The sequence below is a fragment of the Balaenoptera physalus genome (genome assembly GCF_965194825.1).
Source record: "Balaenoptera physalus genome assembly, chromosome: 13".
NCBI classification, from domain to species: domain Eukaryota; kingdom Metazoa; phylum Chordata; class Mammalia; order Artiodactyla; family Balaenopteridae; genus Balaenoptera; species Balaenoptera physalus.
In genome coordinates this window covers 6,455,548-6,475,216 of record NC_138892.1, presented here as the reverse complement: position 1 = coordinate 6,475,216, position 19,669 = coordinate 6,455,548, and the positions used below count along the sequence as shown (strand labels likewise).

Here is a 19,669-nt window from a genome sequence, read left to right as displayed (position 1 = left end):
GAGCAGAATCCCTGTCTAATTTACTAAAAGACCCCCTTGGCATTGTGGCCACATGTGACAAACAGAACCGCATGTTGCCCAGTGTGCTAAACAAGTGTTTGTCCCCAAACCTGTTTATGTCAATTGTACATATAAATTGCAGGGACCGCTCTGGTGGCACAGTGGATAAGAATCCACCTGCCAATGCAGGGGACATGGGTTTGAGCCCTGGTCCGGGAGGATCCCACATGCCGCGGAGCAACTAAGGCCGTGCACCACAGCTACTGAGCCTGCACTCTAGAGCCCGCGTGCCACAGCTACTGAAGCCCACGCGCCTACAGCCCGTGCTCCGCAACAAGAGAAGCCACCACAATGAGAAGCCCATGCACCGCAACAAAGAGTAGCCCCTGCTCACCGCAACTAGAGAAAGCCCACGTGCAGCAACGAAGACCCAACACAGCCAAAAATAAATAAAATTAAATCTTAAATAAATAAATGCATATGTACTTATATATATGGATGTGTATATGTGACTGTATATAAATACATACATATACACATACATACACACTTAACTATATAAGCCTATAAAATAAGTGTACAGTTGCTAAGATTTTTAAAAACTTTAAAAACCCTAACTAAATCATAGGTGTGGGTAAGACAGGTAAGATAAGTGGACTGGGTGAAAATTTGTAAAATCTAGGATTTAGCAACTCAGGTTGCTTTACATATCCAAGTTCTCAATCCTCTTCAGGCAAAAACCAAATATCAAACAATAAATTATAGGCGTAGTTTATGTAAGAAAACAACTGACAAGTCTGATCAGCTAATTCAAAGTAAAAGAAAAGGTCAATGAAAGATTGGCACATGAAATATAATCTTTTTTTAAAGTTAGAAATAAAATGCCTAAACTATGTATTTTTTTAATGATTCTTGCTTTACCTAACTTCTTCAGTTAGCTGACTACTGGCCAGTCTCAGTCCCATGAGACAAATGCTAAGCTACCACTGGTCAGGGGTCATATCAAGTACTGGGGACAGCACTGCCTCATGTAAAATAAACTAGTATAAGACTCAGCTGAAGGAGCTGTGCACAGGCTATGAGGCACCACACTTAGCATGGCATTAAAAACATTCTTCCTTGCCATCAGTGAAAATAGAACAGCTATATAATTCCCTTAAAGACCAGGACAAATTAAAAAGAAGTATCTAGTTCAGAATTCTCAATTTCCAATCTAAAAGAAAAAGCCCCAAGGAATTCCCTGGCCGTCCAGGGGTTAGGACTTGGCCCTTTCACTGCTGTGGGCCCCGGTTCGTTCCCTTGTCCGGGAACTAGGATCCCACAAGCCGCGCGGTGTGGCCAAAAAAAGGAAATGAAATAAATAAAAATAAATAAAAGAATGGACTTCCCTGGTGGCGCAGTGATTAAGACTCCATTCTCCCAACGCAGGGGGCCCGGGTTCGGGGCCCGGGTTCGATCCCTGGTCAGGGAACTAGATCCCACATGCATGCCACAACTAAGGAGCAGGCGAGACCCAGCACAAAAGAAAGAGAGGAGGGGGGAGGGAGGGGGAGAGAAGGGAAGGGAGAGGGGGAGGGAGAGGGGGAGAGAGGGGGAGAGAGGGGGAGAGAGGGGGAGGGGGAGGGAGAGAGAGAGAAAGAGAGGAAGCGAGAAAGAAAGGGAGAGAGAGAGAGGAAGAGAGAGAGAAAGAGAAAAAGGCAGGACGGGAGGGAGGGAGGGAGGAAGGGAGGGAGGAGGGAGGGAGGGAGGGAGGGAGGAAGGGAGGGAGGAGGGAAGGAAAGGAGAAAAGAAAAAGCCTCAGGTTTCCCTGAAGGTACTCTGATGTTGATATGTTAACCTAATAAAACTTTGCTCCCAAAGGGGTAACTAATAAGGACCTGCTGTATAAAAACAAAAACAAAAACAAAACTTTGCTCCCAGCTGGCACTCATCCACCTCCCCAAATTGAGCCTGGAGATAATGTGAAAACCCACCTGCCAGGGACAAAAGCATGATGCCTATGAGCTTTTGTGCCTGACCCAGGACAGCTGGTTAGCTACACCTGATGCAGAGATGGCTCCAAGTGGAAAAAACACTCCCTTTAGTCGCTGCTTCAGGACATCTGGGAATAAGGAGCAAAGCAAACCGGAAGAAAATGGAAATTAAATTTCTCTTACCTTACCTGTGCCAAAAGATTACAAAGCTTTGGCCTATTTGACCATTACAAGATTAACTTAGCCTGGGGAAGTGTTTAACACCTCCCCCTTACGGAGACAGAGGTCTCCTCCTTCCCTTGGCTCATCAACAATGCCACCAATTTAATAACGATGAGATCTTGAAGTCAAGCTGTTGTGACTACACCAAAAGAGGCAAGTGCTTGCCCAAAAAAAGCGGTGTGGGGCGGGGACAGTGGTTGGAAAATAGAAATGAGGCCACTACTTAATTTTCCTTGTTCTAAATTAAACCCTAGAGATGGATACATATTGGTTTGTTTCTTCTGTTTGATAACCAAAGGTCAGGAAAGCCGGATGCTCCCTGTAAAGAATGAAATCCGGAAGTGTGCAGGGATGGCGCGACCAGACAGAGACCCTCTCCTTCAGCTGCGCACCTCTCAGGGCGGGTTGCTCACCCCCAGAGACTGGCTGGCTCCTCCCGGGGCTGCTCCTGATGGGCTCCACACTCTGCCCCCTGGGGCCAGCACATGGGCATGCTTGGAGGCTCCATGGTGGTCCCAGGCTCTACACACCCCTGGCTTCACTTCCTTCCACACCCAGACCCAGTTCCAGGGCTCAGCAAGGTTACCCTTTACTAACCAGCACCCCCATCTGACCACATGAACCAGTCCTCAGCCAACCCCTCAGAAGGGCCTACCTGGTTTTGAAACACTTGCTAACATAAAGAGAACAGCACAAAGAACAGCCCCACCCCCGCACTCCACACCCCAAACACACACTCACACGTCTGTCTTCCAGCTTCAGGTGGTTTTAACCTCTGCCTCTACACCACATCATATTCTGAATGAAGGGGTCAAGTCTGAAAAAGACCTTGAAATCTGACAAGTGCTCCCCACCCTATCCCCACCCAGAAATCACTGAGTACACCCACATTCTCACCCCGGACTCTACAGCCCTATCTCCACTTGGAGCCATTCCACCCACCTCCACCCCACCGTGCCCTCCCCTCGCCGACTGCAGGGTTGATGTCCATTATGGGTTCATATGGAGCCACCAGCCACCTATCCTCACCCCCACACCACCAGCACAAAGGACACATCAAGGTCATCTTGACTGAGCCTCAGGGTCTGGCACACCGCAAAAGTCCAGAATCAGGAAGCTCGAATTTTAATTTCAAAATGTTCTACATTATCTGGTCAGGCAACTCCAAGTTGATTTCCCTTTCCTCAGAATTAATACAGAAAAAACAAGCATTAGACAGGGGAGAAACATGAAAACGGAGACCAGGAGCTACACTGGAGACTTAAAAGAGGGCAATGATAGCTAGCAAAAGAAAACTTGCTAAACGGGAAAGGAAAAGCCATCCAAACTAAACAAAATGATGCCGTTGTCATAAGCCACAAAGCTCGCCCACAGAAGTGGTCAGCAAGTCTGGCAAACATTCCAGCTGTTTAGGAAAAAGCAGTGGCCACCCAACTGGAACATCCACAAGTATAAGCCAAGGGCAGCATTAATCTGGTTAAACGAAATTAAAAAGAAGGACCTTGGAGCCTCTCTCCCCTTTCCAGCCATGCTACCACCAGACCAGCTCCAACCCACCACATCTTAGATCTCACACCACAACTGCTCATTCACACCACACGTTCATCAGGGCCTTGCAAGGCCCGCACTGTTCTGAGAGGAGAGAATACGGGACAGACAGGCCGCTGCTTGTGTGATGGTCTAATAGAGAGGGATGGAGGTAACTTAACACGCACTGAGATCCATGTGGGAGCACGATGACTTCAGACATGCAACAGAGACAGCAGGACAGGGAGCAAGTTTAGACTGAGTAGTCAGGGAAAGCCCGCTGAGGAGGCGGCTTTGGTGCTATAACCAGAAGGATGAGAAGAAGCCATCCAGGCAAAGGACAGTCCAGGAAGTAGGAACCACATGTGCAAAGACTCTAAGAAGGGGCAGTTGTTACTGCAACAAACATTTGCCTCTCTACATCCAAACTCTACCCTTTTCTAGCCATTCCAGAAAACTTTCCTGAAACCCAGATCTGATCTTATCCTACTCTTCTGCTTAAAAACCTTTGTTGATTGCCAATGCCTATATAATATCCAAGTCCCTGAATTTCTCAAGCGAATTTTACTGTATGGAAATTATGCAGACCCACACCACACAGAGATACAGACATCTCCACTGTCTCCATGAAGCCTCTCCTGACTACCATCTCCGGGCTGCACCCACAGCTCTCTCCCCTCACACCACTCTGACAGCTGTGGAGTCTGCTACCCCCTCCGTACTTGGTTAATGAGAGGAGACATTTCCCATGGCTGGGGTGTGTCCACATCTCTGCCCCGCAACACAGACCGGGACGGAGCCATGCACATCACAGCATTCAGAGGAACACAGGACAGACATAACCACTGACACCCCCAAGCAGAGCTGTGTGTGAGCGGAGGCCGCACGCTCACATCCCAGGCTGTCTTAACTGCCCTCTGCGGCCGGACGCTGAGAGGAGAGGCTGTGTCAAGGAGCCCAAGGGTGCCATACGCCTACCAGCCCCGTGCTACGGGTAAAGACCAAGACCGGCCTGCCTTCAAATCGTGGCTCTGCACCTCCTAGCTGGTAACACTGAACAAATAGCTTAGCTCCCTCTCTGAACCTGTTTCCTTTATGTGTAAAGAGGAGGTAACAGTGTTAGCCTTGAACCCCTGCAGTGAGGGCTGGATATAATGTATGTGAAGTACCTCCCACATGGTAGGGGCTGGAACATTGATCCCTACCGTTATCTTTCAGGCTGGTTAGCTCTCCACAGAGGAGAATTCTATCTCAAGCCCCTAAACAACACCCCTAAACGCAGCTGGCTCTTCCCCTCAAGGACCTCACTGGCCACCCACCGTGGTGGTTCAAGACCACCCACTCTGAGCTCAGGAGGAAAGACTGCACACACCCCTACTGGCACCATGTTCAGAAGTCAGTCATGCGCCAAGAGCAGGAGTGGACAGCTACCAAATAAAACGTAAACCCATTTTCATAAAGATACAACTCAACCTTCTATTTCCCCTCCCCCTCCCCACACACACACCAACGTGAAAGTAGACGGGTAAGATTGATTAATCCTGCCTCCTAGTAATTAAAGCAAAAAATACATTATGCAATGAACTGGAAATTTAATTCAAAGGTTCATATCTCAACGACCCAGGAGAGTCCAGCCTCAGGATCCATCAGCCAAAAGTCTAAAATTCCTTGAACTACAGCAGCTCAGGACTAAAAACACATAGTCACAGGCATGTGGACTACAGTGAAATGCAGCAAAACACTTCTAAATAGCTCTCTGTACTAAACACAGTTCAGTTAGCATTTCTTGCCAAACTTCTTTCTCCTTCAAAAACAGACACCGGGACTTCCCTGTTGGCGCGGTGGTTAAGAATCTGCCTGTCGGGCCTCCCTGGTGGCGCAGCGGCTAGGAACCCGCCTGCCAATGCAGGGGACACGGGTTTAAGCCCTGGTCCAGGAAGATCCCACGTGCCGCGGAGCAGCTAAGCCCGTGCACCACAACTACTCAGCCTGCACTCTAGAGCCCGCGAGCCACAACTACTGAGCCCGCAGGTCACAACTACTGAAGCCCGCATGCCTAGAGTCCGTGCTCTGCAACGATAGAAGCCACCGCAATGAGAAGCCCGCACACCACAACGAAGAGTAGCCCCCGCTCGCCGCAACTAGAGAAAGCCCGCACGCAACATCGAAGACCCAACGCAGCCATAAATAAATAAATAAATAAATAAAATTAAAAAAAAAAAAAAAAAGAATCTGCCTGTCAATGCAGGGCACATGGGTTTGAGCCCTCGTCCGGGAAGATCCCACATGCCGCGGAGCAACTACGCCAGTGAGCCACAACTACTGAGCCCGCGAGCCACACCTACTGAAGCCCACATGCCTAGAGCTCCACAACAAGAGAAGCCACTGCAATAAGAAGCCTGCGCACTGCAATGAAGAGTAGTCCCCACTCACCACAACTAGAGAAAGCCTGTGTGCAGCAACGAAGACCCAACGCAGCCAAAAATAAATAAATAATAAATTTAAAAAAACAAAAAAGAGAGAGACACCAAACGAAACTTGATCCATTCTAAGCAATCCATGCTGGCCCCAACATTCCAAAGAAACATTTTCTAAAATTATTTATTGAGCTTACCATAAAAATTACAATGGCATCACAGGCATCTGGGGAAAAAATGTAGAAATTTAAATTTATGATCTAAAAGATGGTCAAAGAAATAGCATTTTTCTTTAACACAATAGAAAACTCATTCTCATAGAGGGAAAATAAAAAGATCTATGTAAGTCTCACTCAGGATTTAAAGGAATCACTGAATAATGATTTTTTTTTTAATTAATTAATCAATTTTAGCTGCATTGGGTCTTCGTTGCTGCGCGAGGGCTTTCTCTAGTTGTGGCAAGCGGGGGCTACTCTTTGTTGCGGTGCGTGGGGTTCTCATGGCGGTGGCTTCTATTGTTGCAGAGCACGGGTTCTAGGCGCGGGCTTCAGTAGTTGCGGCACATGGGCTCAGTAGCTGTGGAGCAAGGGCTTAGTTGCTCCGCGGCATGTGGGATCTTCCTGGACCAGGGATGGATCAAACCCATGTCCCCTGCATTGGCAAGTGGATTCTTAACCACTGCGCCACCAGGGAAGTCCCAATAATCCTTTTTAAATGCATCAACATCACTTTCCCCATGAAGGCTGCCCTGGGCGCCTGCAGTCATAGATGATATTACAAAGCAACAGGTCTGAGAACTGAGGGTCCTCATATTATTCATGTCACATTTGTTCATCCCACAAATGTCTGCCTTCTGTCACATGCCAGTACAAAGCTAAGAACTGTGAATTCCAAGGTAAAAGGCAGTCCCTGCCCTCCACCTCACCTAGCCCAGTGGAAGAAGACCAGCAGGTAGTCAGTCAATCATACCATACATGAGAAGCACTGGAACAGGTGTGGACCTTGCACTCTGTAGGCCCAGGGGCAGGATACCTTAGGTCAAGGAGAAGGGGGTGAAACTAGAGTTGAATTTTGAAGGATGAGTACGAGTTCAGCAGGCAAAGATGGGGAGAAAGGGCATTTACAGCAGATGTAACAGGGTCTGTGGAAAGCACATGTGAGAAGGGAAAAACACAGAAGTTCAGTGTGGCAAGATAAGGTTGAAGGGGTAAGCAATGGCCAGATCACAAGTTTGGATTTTACTGTGATGGCAACAGGGAGCCACGAAAGAATTTTAATCTGGGGACTTCCCTGGTGGTCCAGTGGTTGAGAATCCACCTTCCAATGCAGGGGACGCGGGTTTGACCCCTGGCCAGGGAACTAAGATCCCACATGTCGCGGGGCAACTAAGCCTGCGTGCTCTAGAGCCCGCGCATCACAACTAGAGAGCCTGCATGCTGCAACTACTGAGCCCACACACTCTGGAGCCCGTGCGCCACAACCAGAGAGAAGCCCAGGTGCCGCAACAAAGATCCCACATGCTGCAACTAAGACCCGATGCAGCCAAGTAAATAAATAAATAAGTAAATATTAAAAAAAAAAAAAGAAGAAGAATTTTAATCTGGTTAAACAGTTAAACTGCGCCCCACTGCTGATAAGGAAATGAAGACTTAGAAGAGAGAGCCCCATAAACCACTATTTCTATTTTGTTTCATAAGAGTTAATGACAAATGTTAAATAAAATCCCTCCTCCAACAGTGAATGATGGAAAGCACGGCCCAAAGACTTCTCACACCTGGCCTTCTCTGTGTCTCAGTTTCCGCATCTGTAAAATGGGCTGTAGCCACCCTATAGGGTTGCTGTGAGGACTATATGGGTAACACAGGTAAAGGGTTTAGAGCAGAGGAAAAGCTCCATTGCTGTTAGATGCTGGTGATGGTACTAGTAGTGCTAGTACTAGTAATACCAGCAGTATATGAGCCAAGAGAACCGCACACGGGTAAAAAGCGGACAAACATTTTACTGCCCCCTGTGAAGCTGCTGGGTAGTGGTACAAAGGTGGAGGCCTCTCAGACCCCTTTGTGACTGAAGAGAAAAGAAGAATGAACACCCATTCCCTGCACACACAGTCATAAAGCTGAGCTGAGGCGGACCAGGAGCCCAGAGTGGAGCCACATTCTCTCAGTCTGATGACAGGTCACACTGCTGCCAGCCCACACAGAAGAGAACGGCCCCTCCCACCTTCCTCAACTGCAGCCACATCCCCAGCCTGGGCACACCCCCACCCATCCAGGCACAGAAGGCTTATTGTCCCTGCACTTCTCTGTACCTGGCAGGCCTTCACAGTCACCTCTGGAAATGAGACACTGCCCGGAACCCACCCACCAGAAAGACCTTCAAGGCTCTGTGCCCAGGGATCTGGAAGGTCCGGAGTAGGGGAAGAGACCGCCTCGATCCCAGCAGGCATCACCCAGCCCCTGACTCACATGCTGCCCAGTGGTAGCACCTCTGCCATCAAGGGGCTCAAGACATGCATGAAATAAAGAGAAAGCCAGGCTATGTGAAACTGTCATGAAAGGGGAGAAATCAGGGTGCCTAGAACCACAATTCCCAAACCTTTGGATTTCACCAACTAAAAACTTCTCCCCCCCCTTCAAATGTGGAGGACTTTTCAACAAATAGTACTGAAACAATTGGACATCCACAGGCAAAAACTAAATTTCAATCCATACCTTACACCATACACAAAAAATAACTCAAAATGGATCACAGACCTAAATGTAAAACTATAAAATCTCTACGAGAAAACATTTGTCACCTTGGTTAGGCAAAGATTTTAGTTATGACACCAACCAAAAATGCACAAACCATAGAAGAACAAACTGACTTCATCAAATTTTTTAAACTTCCGCTCTTCAAAACACACCGTCAAGAGAATGAAGACAAGCTACAGACTGGGAGAAAATATTTGCAAATCATATATAAGGACTTATATCCAGAATATATGAAGAAATCTCAAAGCTAATTAATAAAATAAAACCCCCAATTTTTTAAATGGGCAAATGATTTGAATACATAGTTCACCAAGGAAGATATAGACAGCAAACAAGCACTTGAAAAGATGCTCAACATCACTGGTCATTAGGGACATGCAAATTAAAACCACAATGAGACACCACTACAGACCTATTAAAATGGCAAAAATTAAAAAGATGACCATACCAAATATTAGCAAAGATATGGAGGAACTGGAATTCTCACTCACTGCTCATGAGAATGTAACATGGTTCAGCACTTTAGAAATAGAGAATAATTTGGCAGTGTCTTAAAAAGTTAAACCAACACCACCATTATCAACAAGTCATACGACTCTAGTATCTACCCAAGAGCTATGAAAACATACGTCTATACAAAGACTGGTACACAAATGTTCATAACAGCTTTATTAGTAACAGCCCTAAACTACAAACAGCCCAAATGTCCATCAGTAGGTGAATGGATAAACAAACTGTGGCATATCCATACACTGGATTAAAAAGAATGAAACACTGATATATGCTACAACATGGATGAATCCCAAAATAATTTTGCTGAGTGAAAGAAGCCAGACAAAAAAAAAAAGCGTACACTGTATGATTCTATTTATATAAAATTCTAGAAAATGCAAACTAATCTACAGTGACAGAAAGCAGACCAACAGTTGCCTGGGTATAGTGAGGGGCAGGTGGGAGGAGCTATAAAGTGGCTCAGGGAAACTCTGGGGGGTGACAGATATGTTCATTATCTTGAGTGTGGTGATGGTTTAACAGGTGTGTTCATACGTCAAACCTTATCAAATTGTATACTTTAAATATGTGCAACTTACTGTCAGTTATACTCAATAAAACTGTTTAGAATTTTGGAGAATTACATAAGGCTGCTAACTTTTTATTTTGTTAAGTAAGGATACTCTTTAAAAAACTACCAGCTCATATCAACAACACCAAAAGAAAAGACATTTTAAAACTAAAAAATACAGGACTTCCCTGGTGGCGCAGTGGTTAAGAATCCGCCTGCCAATATAGGGGACACGGGTTCGAGCCCTGGTCTGGGAAGATCCCACATGCCGCGGAGCAACTAAGCCCGTGCGCCACAACTACTGAGCCTGCGCTCTAGAGCCCGTGAGCCACAACTACTGAAGCCCGCGCGCCTAAAGTCAGTGCTCCGCAGCAAGAGAAGCCACCGCAATGAGAAGCCCGCACACCACAACGAAGAGTAGCCCCCTCTCGACACAACTAGAGAAAGCCCACGCACAGCAACGAAGACACAACACAGCCAAAAAAAAAAAAAAAACTGAAAGATAAAAGGTCACCATCTTATACTAAAAGAATCCTTCCCAAGAAAATGCAGTTGCTAATCTTAACACATAAAAACTACACTGTGAGAACACGGTTTCAGACCAGCTCTTGTGACCCTCTGGGCTGGGGACACGCTGAAGACTCCACAGTCCTCAGGCAGTCCCCACGCTTGTCTCCATCTCCAACCTGGAGCTACTTCTGGAGGGACGGCACTCCAGCTCCAACGCACTGGGATAGTCACGTGTACTGTGGGACACTGCAGCTAGGGCAGTGACCCGAGACACTGTGTCCCTCCCCTCCTGGAGGACAAGAAGTCACAAGAAGAATGTGCCCTGAAAGGTTCCTGGAGCGCTGCTTTGCTGCTGCTGAAGTGAACTGACTTGTTTCTAGAAGAGCTATTTACCCCCGAGCCAAAGTATCTGTGCTTTGAGGCAAAGAAAAGTTATATATGACAACGTTAAAGCTGTTCGCTGGGAATCTTCCAGGCTTAAGTCCATGGATAAAATGAAAATAAAATATGAGCTCTAAAAAAGACCATGATATAAACTAGAATCCTTCTGATACTGTGCCAGAATGCTAACAAAATCTAAAAGACCTCAATCAGCCAAGTCTTAGAAGGAGACTTTGGGTAAAATGGCACAGTGCAAGCGGTCCTCCTCTGGTGTGGTTGATTTAATGCTAAGAACAGCCGAGCAGGGGAGGCCTGATGTTGAACCCACCTCCCCAAGCCCCAGCTATGAGACAGGGAGGGACACCTCCAAGCTCCGCAGGGTACCGTGAGCAGCAGAGGTGGCATGGGACAAGCACACTCAATAAGTAAGTATGGACTTTGTTATTTCCAAAAGTCAGATACACAATGAATCCAGAGCAGTGAGTGCCCTGCTCCACAAGGACCCCCAGTGCACTTGTGGGGACACTCCAGCCTGCACACCCAAGCCCCATCCACACACACACGCCCTGCGCACAGCCACCACTTGACCACCTCTCAACCTGAAGCATATGTACACGATGGCATGGTCCACCCGGTCCGGTGGGACACAGCCAGGGAAGAGGCCCAAACGGGTCTTGCAATTGGGTAAGGGGTTACTGGGACAGGGAATTATCATCTAGAAGGGGAGGCCAGGGAAAGAAGCCACAACAGATGCCTTCTCCAACCCACCGTGCTCAGAAATCCTACAGGTTGGGCTTCAAACCTAGACTCCTCCAACCCTGCCTGACCTTTTAGACTGGAAACTCCATTTAGAACACCTCCCGGACTCTCTCAGGACTCGACTTCCAACAGTCGCCCCTTGGTCACATAACAAAGGGACAACTTCCCCCTCCGAGCCTCAGGGCTTCTCCGGACCCAGCTGCCCAGGAAGGACGGCTGGACACTGCAACATTTAATTAGCACTGAGCCAGACCCACAGTCCAAGTGTTCCTCCATGACGTGAGATGGCTATAGAGAAACTTCACCCTGGCATTTAGTCACGTTTCAAAATAACTTCAAAGGTGCAGTTTTGTGTTTGACATGAAGTTGCAGCAAGCCTTAGAAGGAAGCAGAGATATAAAGTTATTAAACGTAAATATTTAAAGAACTAACAGCTGTTAATGCCAGGGGGATGGCAGCTTGCAAACCTCCAGTCAGAATAATGACTCTGTTATGTCAGGGGCTGAGTCAAGGTCACTAATACTGTTTCATTCCACCCTCTGCAGAGAATACAAAGTTTTTTAAAGCAACTTTTCAGGAAGTTATTCTGTTCATTGGGTAGTGCCTTAAAAATTAAAACAAGAAAATAACTGTCTGGTGTGGAAAAAACAGTGTGCATATAAATCTCTTTAGCCAAGTACTAAATAATGTGCATTTCAAATGTCACTCATAGGCAGTTATTTGGGACTGAGGATGGAATTATGCAATCTTGCTAACAGTAAATATATATATTTGGTAACTTCAAGTATCTGTAACGTCTACCATGTAGAGGCCTGAAAGCATGTTCCACTCATGTTTCCAGCCTTGAGCAAGGCAATTTGATGTGACAGGTGAAAAATTTCTGACCGCTAAAGGAACCAGTCAGAGAATGGACATGTCCAGGACAAAATGGTCACACTTAATTTTTGTTGCCATTTCTGATGATGTCCTCAGGCCTGGCTTGCTGAATTCCACAATCCTAAGCTGCAGACTGATCAAAAGCACCACACTTCCTAGCTATGAGGCCTGTCACTTAACCTCTCTAAGGCCAGCTTTCCACCTGCAAAACAAAGTTGTCATAAGAGTAAGTGTAATCATGCATGGAAAAGTAGAGTACCTGGCACAAAATACGCCTCAATAAATATTAAATCGTTAAAAATCTATGCGATAATGATGGTGACGTCAAAAACCAGTTCAGGAAGGTGAAAGTTGGAAGTGAACTGGGAGGTTGGCAAAGAGCCTAGCCCCAAGCAGGCAGGATGAGGCCTGGATGCTCCAGCCCACCGAGGCTGACCTTCCCTCCATAAGGGACACGAGTTGTCTAACCATATTCTGTCTCCCCCGACTAGAATGTATGGTCTTGGTCTACTGTGTTTCTGCTGTAACCCCAGTGCCTAGAACTATGTCTGGCACATGACAGAAATTCAAATATTTGTTCATTAAATGAATGGGGATTTATGAACCTGTCAGAAGTGAATGCAAAAATGTTTGTGTCCATTTTGCGGGGGGGGGGGTGGGGGGATGTAATCTGTTTTCATGAAATTCTGAAGGAGATCTGAGACCCAAATAAAGGTCAAGAAACACAGTGCTGAGTTTCAAGCACATATATCAGAACACCGATGACCAAGGTTAGGTGAGTAGGGAAGTAAAATTGCAGAGCAAAATCTAACAAAGAGGAGAGCTTTCCTAGAAAAGAGAAGGCCTCTCAGGGGCTGGCCACCATGCAACTGGCAGCTTAGCCAGGGGCAGGCCCCAGCCTTTAAGTCTGTGGTTTGGATTCGGGAATGTACTTTGCAACTAGAGCCTTACGTTAAAGAGGAGCAGGAATTTGTTGAATTAAAAAATATAAGGACTTCCTTGGTGGTCCAGTGGTTAAGAATCCGCCTTCCAATGCAGGGGACACGGGTTCGATCCCTGGTCAAGGAACTAAGATCCCACATGCCGTGAGGCAACTAAGCCCGTGCGCCGCAATTACTGAGCAAGCGAGCCACAACTAGAGAAAAGCCTGCGTGCTGCAATGAAAGATCCCACGCGCTGCAACGAAAGATCCCACTGCTGCAATTAAGACCTGATGCGGACAAAAATAAAATAAAATAAAATAATATTTTTTAAAAAATAAAAATTAAAAATATATATGAAAAAATAAAAAATAAAAATAAAAATATATATGTATCACTCTGCCCCAGGAAGGCACCCTAGGAGACACTAGTGAGGGTGAACCAGAATCAATGCCTCAGAGAATCGAGGGATCCGGCAGAATTCAAGATCCCTCAGGTGTAAGTACCTTCTTTGCTCCCATGGAGACTTCAGATGTTCCTCCTGTTTGAACCTGGTATGGATTCTGGGCTCCCAACCTTGCTTCCAGCTCACAGTTCGGCCCAGCCACAATGGAGACTCCATCTCCACAACATGCCCTGAGCCTTGAGGAGGCATGCAGATGCCAGACATACAGAAAGACATACACTAAAATACAGGGCAAACAACTACTGAGCTTGCACTCTAGAGCCCGCGTGCCACGGCTACTGAAGCCCACGTGCCTAGAGCCCGTGCACCGCAACGAAGAGTAGCCCCGGCTCCCCGCAACTAAAGAAAGCCCGCGTGCAACAACAAAGACCCAATGCAGCCAAAAATAAATAAATTTATTTATTTTTTTAATTTGAAAAAAAAATACAGGGCAAGAAAAGGGCAACAATAAACATCTACTGAATTCTCCCCCCAAAAGGACCCTTTTTTAATATTAACAAGGTCCTTAGATCCCTAGATGATAGTACTTTTCGCATTCAATGATTGAGGAAATCAAGGTGACAAAAGGCTACAATAAATTCAAGCTTTAAAATGAATTGGTATTTTATTCATCGTAAGCACAGCCATCATTTTTATACAGTAACATATAAATGTTTTGTGTGTCTGTGTGTCTTTGCTTGTGTACAGGGGCAGTAAAAAAAGAAAAAAAAAAAATCCCCCTACAAAGTATGCCTGGTGGGTATAGTTGTGAGTGAGCCATCCCTTTGTAATCATCCCCTAGCGTCCTGGAGAACCAGGGTCCCTGTGGGGAACCACTAGTGCACTGAAGAGAGAACCTGAAGGCAGATCTGGGTCTAAGGAGTTATTAAGCTTCTGTGAGCCTGTTTTTTCAACTGTAAAGTGAGAATCAAAGAGTCACGTGGCAGGACAGTTGGGAGGCTCAGAGGCACACAATGGCTACACTAAATGGGGCTCTAAAAGTGTAGCACTGCCCCAACCAAGTACAGGACACATACCCATTCATCCAGTCCTCACAACAATCCTATCATTATCCCCATTTTAGAGGTGAGGTAACTGAGGCACAGAGAGATCAGTAACTTGCCCAAGGACCCACCATAAATTGCAGAACTGGGATTCAAGCCCAGGCAATCTGCCTGCAGAGCTTGTGACGTGATAAACTCGCCACGTAACACCTGCAGCACAGAACATCAGGCTGGCCCATAACCAGAACTCAGCAGCGCTTGTCCCACTGCTCCAAGAAGGCCCTCCTACAGGGGAGAGCAACCTGGGACCAAAAGCCAGCCCCCCATCTACAGCAGGAGCCTTTGCAGCCCCTGTAGATACTGGCAATCTTCTACCCCTACCCCAGGGAGGGAAAGCCCCTCTTCTTACCCACCCCCCCCAGGAGTTCTGGGGCGGGGTGCAGTGGGGGGTAGGTTGCTGACAGAGTTCGCCTCTCGAGAGTGGGCCTCCGTCTCTTCCAATCACACCACTAACATTAAGTTTCTGTAAGGCAGGGATTTAAAGGTTTGGGGGGTTTTTTTCCCCTGCTTCTTTACTTGTTAGTTAAGAGAGCATGTTATTTTCAACTATTTCTAAATTTCATGAACCTGTAAGTTCCTACTGGAAGTTACAGACAAAAAAGCACAAGTCGAAAATAACAATTCTGGAGATTTGCTCCAATTCTGGAGCAAAAAAAAAACTTCAAGGAAGGTGACTTGTCTGAACTTTAAAGTGAGACAATGAGGGACTTCCCTGGTGGCGCAGTGGTTAAAAATCCTTCTGCCAATGCAGGGGACACGGGTTTGAGCCCTGGTCCGGGAAGATTCCACATGCCGCGGAGCAACTAAGCCCGTGCGCCACAACTACTGAGCCTGCGCTCTAGAGCCCGCGAGCCACAACTACTGAGCCCGCGCGCCTAGAGCCCGTGCTCCACGAGAGAAGCCACCGCAGTGAGAAGCCCGTGCACCACAACGAAGAGTAGCCCTGCTCACTGCAACTAGAGAAAGCCTGCGCACAGCAACAAAGACCCAACACAGCCAAAAATAAATAAATAAATAAATTTTTAAAAATAAAGGGAGACAATGAGACAGCCCAGCCCAGCCCACCCCCAATCAAGCAACTTCAGACCCACACCTGCAAGAGCAAGAAGGAAAGAAAGAAATCCAAAAGATAAAAAAAGTCTGGAATGTACTATACCAACCACTTCACTCGGTTTTCATAAAAGGAGGCATACTGCAGCACTCCAATTATCCAATCAAATTTTTTTTTTCCATGACTTCCGCATGGCCAGGACTACCACCAGGGCCCCACTTCAAGGCCCTTTTTTTGTGGGACTCTCAGGCAAGGCCTAGCTCTGGACTCCAGTCACCGGCCCCAGTTCTAAGAAGCAGAAGAAACTTGATGGAACAATGTGCACCTGTCCAACCCAGAATAAAGCTGAGGTTAAAGGCTGCTAAGGAATCATGCCTCATGGTCCAAAGGTCCATGTCCTGAAATAAAGTAGCCCCATTCCATGACATGCCACACCCTGCCAAGCTGGGGCAATTGGGCAGAGATTTCTCAGGAAATAAAACAGGAAACGTGGAAAAGACAAAGGGAAGCCAAAAGCGTGTGCCTCTGGGGCTTGGTAGTTACCATCCAGCTTGGTTGAGAAGCCATAAGGATGCCTTGGTGCTTCCACCCAGCCTCTACCAGAGCCTTCACCACACACACAGCCAACAGCTCGGCCAGTTGCCCAGGCAACAGCCAACTTAGACATGTTTAGGCGTCTGTGGAAACCAGGGCAAAGTACAATTTCTGTACTTGTGATAAAAACACAGATTACCCAGCACAGAGCAAAGTATTACTCTAAAATTTGGGTTTATTGACTAAATAAACGGGTAGGGAGGGGAAGCAGGAAGCTAGGCAGCACCGAGCTGAGCCAATGCAGTCAGACTAGCCCTACAGTGCTGGCATCAAAAACCTACTTGTGCCCGAGAAACAACACTCTTGTTATGCTTCTGTGTTGTTTGTGATTATTTCCTCTAATTTCTACCTTAGTACATAGTAATGTTTTCTGTTTTGTTGTGTTGTGAACGTCAGACTTTCTTAGCTAGGATAAGAGGAACCAAGAAAAGAGGAGTTTTTGCCCAGGATGAGGCCAGAGAACTAAAGAGGAAGCAGCCTTCTGGGGGTGGAGGAGTGTGATGGAGGCACAGCAGGAATCCAAGGGAGAGAACCCGAGGGTGAGAGTTGAGGTCTGGCCACTGCTCCCCACCTGGGGCCCTCCTTGTCCCTGCTAAGCACCTTTTCCTTTGCAGACCCTGAATATGAACCACCAGGAAAATAGGACTCCACTTAATCTTCAGGTGAATACCTAAGGAACAATGGAAGGTGAAAAAGTAAGCCAGCCCATGGTGAAGGGACATGGTAAAGGACACAGTGACTTCAGAACAGAAAAACAAACAAGACAAAAAAAAAAGAAAAGAAAAGGAAAAAAAAAAGTGTAAGCACCAACACTATAAACCTCCCAATACTTCTCGAACTTCCCTGGTGGTCCAGTGGTTAAGAATCCGTGCTTCCAATACTGGGGGCACGGGTTCGATCCCTGGTCGGGGAAGTTCCACATGCTGCGCACTGCAGCCAAACAAACCTCCCAGTATTTCTCTGAGATGTTTGCCTCTAGCAATGGTAGGAATGTCTGTGAGAGCAGCATCTAGAAGCTACACAGGCAAAATCCAAAGGATCGCGAGATCCCCCAGGCTGTCCTGATATGTGACGATACCAGCAGAAACAACCTTGCATGGTCTTTCCCACTATGCGTATTTCAAGTGAGGAAAAGAAAAGACGAACAAGTTCAGAGAGACTGTGGTTCAGAGTATCATGACAGCTGAATTGATGAAGGAATGCAACCATAAACATTTACAACCTAGGGAATGCAGAACATTGGCTCAGATGATCAATAAAGAAAGTAGTAAGGACTTTTTCAAAGACTGTTTCTTGTTTATGAAAGTAAAAACATCTAATTCAAGTAAAATGATATCCAGAAACTTAGGAGGAAATGTGACTCATTTAAGAAAACCTCACAAAAGTTTATCTCACAGATACTTGGAAGTTCTAAAGGCCAAAGCATTTTAGAGAGAGAAAAAAAAAAAAATCCCTCAATTTTTTTCATCCATAAATATCAGAAAGATAAACCCAGAAGCAACGGAGTAGGCTTTCAAAACACTCTAAGATGTTCATACCCTTTAATCCAAGATTTCTATTTCTGGGAATTTATACCCAGGAACTAATTACACAAATGAAAAAAGAAAAATGAAACTGTAAACTGCAAATTCATCTACAATAGCAAAAAAAAAAAAAAAAAAAAGTGGAAATAACCTAAAATGTCCAGCATTAGGGGAATGTTTTAACCTCATTACATTAACAGGATTACACAACCATTAAAAATCTTTTTAAGGACAATGATAAAAACATGATATTTGATAAAATAAGGGAATCTGAAGAATACAATTGTGACAGTGTAGATTGACGAGAAGGGGACAACCCCATGTAGCCAGTGCAGGCTTCAAATTCTCTCCCCTGTTTACAACACTGATGACCTTGGACTAAGCACATGATCTCACTACCTGCAGGGCCCTCATGTTCAAACTGGTAACCTCAGAGCCTTGAGTGTTGCTGTGAGGACAGAAAGAGGCAATGCCTCTTGCCTCTTCTGAAGTGTGGAACAAAGTAGTCAGTAGGTGGCAGCTACTGCTTCTAAGATACATAAAAACCCCTATGCATATGCAAAGTAAAATACAGAGTTCTTTATTAAAAAAAAAAAAACAAAACTCTATTTCCTATGTTGTACCTTCAATTTTTAAAAGACTAGAAAGCAAAAACACAAAACAAAAAAAAGCCTTTTGACACAAAAGTGACAAATATTTACAAGCATAAAAACAAAGATCTGCTCTAAATTACCTGTACAAATGATGTTCATTTGATATCACAATGTCAACAAAATGTGAAGCTTTTACAAAGTGTAGTGCAAATGAATGCTTTACAGAAATGTAATTTCTTCTCCCCTAAATAAGTGCTTTTTCTCTTTTTTTAATTTTTATTTTTTAAATTTTTTATTTGTTTGTTTATTTATGGCTGCGTTGGGTCTTCGTTGCTGCGCGCAGGCTTTCTCTAGTTGTGGTGAGCGGGGGCTACTCTTCATTGCGGTGGCTTCTCTTGTTGTGGAGCACGGGCTCTAGGCGCGCGGGCTTCAGTAGTTGTGGCTCGCGGGCTCTAGAGCACAGGCTCAGTAGTTGTGGCACACGGGCTTAGTTGCTCCGTGGCATGTGGGATCTTCCCGGACCCCAGACGGGCTCAAACCCATGTCCCCTGCATTGGCAGAAGGATTCTTAACCACTGCGCCACCAGGAAAGTCCCTCCCCTAAGTAAGTGCTTTTTCAATCTCATATGACACCAAGGCGAGGCGAGAGCACTCCCACCTAAGCCAGGAGCTCTGGACTGTTTAGAAGCCTCTCCCTTTCTGCCCTTATCTCCCCATTTCGTAAATTATTGCAAACTTTTGGATTATCTTAATCAAGTTAGTTGTAGGCATAGATCCTGTCTTAAACAAAAGACCACATAACTTGCCTCTTTTCTATGTTTCTGAGAAGTGGGGAAGGAAGATTAACTTAAAGATTTTTTTCATATTTGAGGGCAAGTGACTCAGAATCCACTTATTCAAGACAGCAGATAAGTGTGGCTTCAGAGCCAGGCTGAGGGTCAGCTCTGCCGGTGACCCTGTGAAGGTCACTTCATCTCTCAGAGCTTTGGTTTACTCAT

General features: G+C 46.0%; 1 protein-coding gene and 2 long non-coding RNA genes across 5 annotated transcripts in view; 2 read left to right on the top strand and 1 right to left on the bottom strand.

Moving 5' to 3' along the window:
• The window catches only part of LOC309641080, a 349,060-nt gene that overhangs the window by 268,490 nt on the left and 60,901 nt on the right, over positions 1-19,669 (top strand). The window lies entirely within an intron of this gene.
• The window catches only part of LOC309641093, a 299,958-nt gene that overhangs the window by 252,420 nt on the left and 27,869 nt on the right, over positions 1-19,669 (top strand). The gene's annotated exons all lie outside the window — the stretch shown is intronic.
• PACSIN2 (protein kinase C and casein kinase substrate in neurons 2) overlaps positions 1-19,669 on the bottom strand; it is a 135,690-nt gene that overhangs the window by 107,824 nt on the left and 8,197 nt on the right. The gene's annotated exons all lie outside the window — the stretch shown is intronic.